Source organism: Triticum aestivum, chromosome 2A (genome assembly GCF_018294505.1).
Source record: "Triticum aestivum cultivar Chinese Spring chromosome 2A, IWGSC CS RefSeq v2.1, whole genome shotgun sequence".
NCBI classification, from domain to species: Eukaryota; Viridiplantae; Streptophyta; class Magnoliopsida; order Poales; family Poaceae; genus Triticum; species Triticum aestivum.
In genome coordinates, this window is record NC_057797.1 from 16359501 (window position 1) to 16365500 (window position 6000).

The following is a 6000-nucleotide window of genomic DNA, read 5'->3' on the forward strand; positions in this document are numbered from 1 at the left end:
TAAGAGCAAGCACCTACGATGGTGGTGTGGGGGAATTGTGGTGATCAACTAGAGAGCTACGTTGACTATCTTCATTTAGCCTTGCTGTTTCTTGAGAATCATGTGGGGAGGATGACACTGCAATCTTTAAACGAGTATGGCGTCTCACAGTAACCGACCCGGGTGACTGTCTCATCATAAGTGATTGACGAGGGATACAAAAGAGCATTAGTTTGATGTACGAACATGGTTAATAGACATATGTAGTATGTATCAAAAACAGGAAGGCATGTCATTATCAAAGGTATAATGTGTAAAGTAAGCAGATGCAATTTAACCAAATTGGAAGCAATACAAGCTAGACACCATATGCAACATGCAACCACATTTGACAGCGCGAAGTTAAAGCAAGCACCTGGGATGGTTGTGTGTGGCAATTGAGATCATCAACTGCAGAGCTACATTTACTGTCTCCAACTGCTGACACTGCACCCCTTAGAGCGCTGGAACACTTAGTGCTTATCTTCGAATTACACTGGAGCGACTTCTGTCTTTTCTTTTCTGCATTCATCAACACTGCGTCAGAGTCTGAAATACCCATGCATAAGAAAACAATAGTGTGAGTATGGGTGAAGTGTGTGCACAATTAGTAAAGTGTAAAGGTAGCAGATAGCAGGTCGGTGAGAAATAAATGACGGGAGACATATGATAGCTCTACAACATGCATGGCACACTAAATTACTATAGGATTCTATGAAGATAATAGTCGACTGAAAGCAAATAGGTCAGTCCATTTTTTCTGCATCGTCCCATGTACAAAGAACGGGCAGATCGCCTTCATCTACCTCCAGCCAGTCAATGTTGACGATCTTCCTGAAAACGCCAGTGACCACCGGCCCAATATTCCTCCCCTGCCCGCGCCCTCTCCTCGACCTCACCGCACCGCCGTGCTTGGCACCGCCCCCCGACCATCCATTCAAGCCCCGCCGACCTCCAGATCGGGCGCAAGCAGCTCCTGCGCCCCACACTCCTATGATAGACACCGATGCGCCGCTTCCCCGAGGAACAGGGGGACTAGGTGCTCCGCGCGCCTAAGCGGGTGCTGCTTCTTTTAATTGCGGTTCCCCTCCCTCTCCGCGCGCCTAGGGGGGGCACCAGCCCACCAGGGGCTGGTTCCCCTCCCTCTTCAGCCCATGGGGCCCTCCGGGATAGGTGGCCCCACCCGGTGGACCTCCGGGACCCTTCCGGTGGTCCCGGTACAATACCGGTGACCCCCGAAACTTTCCCAATGGCCGAAACTGGACTTCATATATATAAATCTTTACCTCCGGACCATTCCGGAACTCCTCGTGACGTTCTTGATCTCATCCGGGAGTCCGAACAACTTTTGAGTTACTGCATACTAATATCTCTACAACCCTAGCGTCATCGAACCTTAAGTGTGTAGACCCTACGGGTTTGGGAGACATGAAGACATGACCGAGACGACTCTCCGGTCAATAACCAACAACGGGATCTGGATACCCATGTTGGCTCCCACATGCTCCTCCATGATCTCATCGGATGAACCATGATGTCGAGGATTCAATCAATCCCGTATACAATTCCCTTTGTCAATTGGTACGTACTTGCCCGAGACTCAATCGTCGGTATCCCAATACCTCGTTCAATCTCGTTACCGGCAAGTCACTTTACTCGTACCATAATGCATGATCCCGTGATCAACCACTTGGTCACATTGAGCTCATTATGATGATGCATTACCGAGTGGGCCCAGAGATACCTCTCCGTCATACGGAGTGACAAATCCCAGTCTCGATTCGTGCCAACCCAATAGATACTTTTGGAGATACCCGTAGTGCACCTTTATAGTCACCCAGTTACGTTGTGACATTTGGCACACCCAAAGCACTCCTACGGTATCCGGGAGTTGCACAATCTCATGGTCTAAGGAAATGATACTTGACACTTGGAAAAGCTCTAGCAAACGAACTACACGATCTTTGTGCTATGCTTAGGATTGGGTCTTGTCCATCAAATCATTCTCCTAATGGTGTGACCCCCTTATCAATGACATCCAATGTCAATAGTCAGGAAACCATGACTATCTGTTGATCAACGAGCTAGTCAACTAGAGGCTCACTAGGGACATATCGTGGTCTATTCATTCACACATGTATTACGATTTCCGGATAACAATTATAGCATGAATAATAGACAATTATCATGAACAAAGAAATATAATAATAACCATTTTATTATTGCCTCTAAGGCATATTTCCAACATCAGGTGTGACACCGCCTGTCACCTGTCGCTGCAGCACCGGTAGTTTGATGTAAGAACATGGTGTGATAGGCAGATGTGGTATGTACCAAAAACAGGAAGGCGTGTCATATTCACATGTATTATGTGTAAGCTAAGGAGATGCAATTTAACAAATTAGGAGCATTGATGAGGGATACACAAGAAAAGTAGTTTGATGTAAGAACATGGTTAATAGAAAGACGTAGTATGTACCAAAAACAGGAAGGCATGTCATATTCACAGGTATAATGTGTTAACTAAGCAGATGCAATTTACCGTAATTAGAAGCATTACAAGGTAGACACCATATGCAACATGCAACCACATATCACACTGCCAAGTAAGAGCAAGCACCTACGATGGTGGTGTGGGGGAATTGTGGTGATCAACTAGAGAGCTACGTTGACTATCTTCATTTAGCCTTGCTGTTTCTTGAGAATCATGTGGGGAGGATGACACTGCACTCTTTAAACGAGTATGGCGTCTCACAGTAACCGACCCGGGTGACTGTCTCATCATAAGTGATTGACGAGGGATACAAAAGAGCATTAGTTTGATGTACGAACATGGTTAATAGACATATGTAGTATGTGTTTGATTCAACTAGGAGTTAATCTTCCGGATGATTGCGTCATTGACAGAATTCTCCAATCACTGCCACCAAGCTACAAGAGCTTTGTGATGAACTATAACATGCAAGGGATGGATAAGACCATTCCCGAGCTCTTCGCAGTGCTAAAAGCTGCTGAGGTAGAAATCAAGAAGGAGCATCAAGTGTTGATGGTCAACAAGACCACTAGTTTCAAGAAAAAGGGCAAAGGGAAGAAGAAGGGGAACTTCAAGAAGAACAACAAGCAAGTTGCTGCTGAGGAGAAGAAACCCAAATCTGGACCTAAGCCTGAAACTGAGTGCTTATACTGCAAGCAGACTGGTCACTGGAAGCGGAACTGCCCCAAGTATTTGGTGGATAAGAAGGATGGCAAGGTGAACAAAGGTATATGTGATATACATGTTATTGATGTGTACCTTACTAATGCTCGCAGTAGCACCTGGGTATTTGATACTGGTTCTGTTGCTAATATTTGCAACTCGAAACAGGGACTACGGATTAAGCGAAGATTGGCAAAGGACGAGGTGACGATGCTCGTAGGAAATGGTTCCAAAGTCGATGTGATCACAGTCGGCACGCTACCTCTACATCTACCTTCGGGATTAGTTTTAGACCTAAATAATTTTTATTTGGTGCCAGCGTTGAGCATGAACATTATATCTGGATCTTGTTTGATGCGAGACGGTTATTCATTTAAATCAGAGAATAATGGTTGTTCTATTTATATGAGTAATATCGTTTATGGTCATGCACCCTTGAAGAATGGTCTATTTTTGTTGAATCTCGATAGTAGTACACATATTCATAATGTTGAAGCCAAAAGATGCAGATTTGATAATGATAGTGCAACTTATTTGTCGCACTGCCGTTTAGGTCATATCGGTGTAAAGCGCATGAAGAAACTCCATACTGATGGACTTTTGGAACCACTTGATTATGAATCACTTGGTACTTGCGAACCATGCCTCATGGGCAAGATGACTAAAACACGGTTCTCCGGTACTATGGAGAGAGCAACAGATTTGTTGGAAATCATACATACAGATGTATGTGGTCCGATGAATGTTGAGGCTCGTGGCGGATATCGTTATTTTCTCACCTTCACAGATGACTTAAGCAGATAAGGGTATATCTACTTAATGAAACATAAGTCTGAAACATTTGAAAAGTTCAAAGAATTTTAGAGTGAAGTTGAAAATCATCGTAACAAGAAAATAAAGTTTCTACGATCTGATCGTGGAGGAGAATATTTGAGTTACGAGTTTGGTGTACATTTGAAACAATGCAGAATAGTTTCGCAACTCACGCCACCCGGAACACCACAACATAATGGTGTGTCCGAATGTCGTAATTGTACTTTACTAGATATGGTGCGATCAATGATGTCTCTTACTGATTTACCGCTATCATTTTGGGGTTATGCTTTAGAGATGGCCGCATTCACGTTAAATAGGGCACCATCAAAATCCGTTGAGACAACACCTTATGAACTGTGGTTTGGCAAGAAACCAAAGTTGTCGTTTCTGAAAGTTTGGGTATGCGATGCTTATGTGAAAAAGCTTCAACCTGATAAGCTCAAACCCAAATCGGAGAAATGTGTCTTCATAGGATATCCAAAGGAGACTATTGGATACACCTTCTATCACAGATCCGAAGGCAAGACTTTTGTTGCTAAATTCAAAAACTTTTTAGAGAAGGAGTTTCTCTCGAAAGAAGTGAGTGGGAGGAAAGTTGAACTTGATGAGGTAATTGTACCTGCACCCTTATTGGAAAGTAGTTCATCACAGAAACCGGTTTCTGTGACATCTACACCAATTAGTGAGGAAGTTAATGATGATGATCATGAAACTTCAGATCAAGTTGTTACTGAACCTCGTAGATCAACTAGAGTAAGATCCGCACCAGAGTGGTACGGTAATCCTATTCTGGAAGTCATGCTACTAGATCATGGTGAACCTACGAACTATGAAGAAGCGATGGTGAGCCCAGATTCCACAAAATGGCTTGAAGCCATGAAATCTGAGATGGGATCCATGTATGAGAACAAAGTGTGGACTCTGGTTGACTTGCCCGATGATCGGCAAGCAGTTGAGAACAAATGGATCTTTAAGAAGAAGACTGACGCTGACGGTAATGTTACTGTCTACAAAGCTCGACTTGTCACAAAAGATTTTCGACAAGTTCAAGGGATTGACTACGATGAGACTTCTCACCCATAGCGATGCTTAAGTCTGTCCGAATCATGTTAGCAATTGCCACATTTTATGATTATGAAATTTGGCAGATGGATGTTAAAACTGCATTCCTGAATGGATTTCTGCAAGAAGAGTTGTATATGATGCAACCGGAAGGTTTTGTCGATCAAAAGGGAGCTAACAAAGTGTGCAAGCTCCAGCGATCCATTTATGGACTGGTGCAAGCCTCTCGGAGTTGGAATAAACGCTTTGATAGTGTGATCAAAGCATTTGGTTTTATACAGACTTTTGGAGAAGCCTGTATTTACAAGAAAGTGAGTGGGAGCTCTGTAGCATTTCTGATATTATATGTGGATGACATATTACTAATTGTAAATGATATAGAATTTCTAGATAGCATAAAGGGATACTTGAATAAGAGTCTTTCAATGAAAGACCTCGGTGAAGCTGCTTACATATTGGGCATTAAGATCTATAGAGATAGATCAATACGCTTAATTGGACTTTCACAAAGCACATACCTTGATAAAGTTTTGAAGAACTTCAAAATGGATTAGGCGAAGAAAGGATTCTTGCCTGTGTTACAAGGTGTGAAATTGAGTAAGACTCAATTCCCGACCACTGCAGAAGATAGAGAAAAGATGAAAGAAGTTCCCTATGCTTCAGCCATAGGCTCTATCATGTATGCAATGCTGTGTACCAGACCTGATGTGTGCCTTGCTATAAGTCTAGCAGGGAGGTACCAAAGTAATCCAGGAATGGATCACTGGACATCGGTCAAGAACATCCTGAAATACCTGAAAACGACTAAGTATATGTTTCTCGTATATGGAGGTGACAAAGAGCTCATCGTAAATGGTTAAGTTGATGCAAGCTTTGACACTGATCCGGACGATTCTAAATCGCAAACC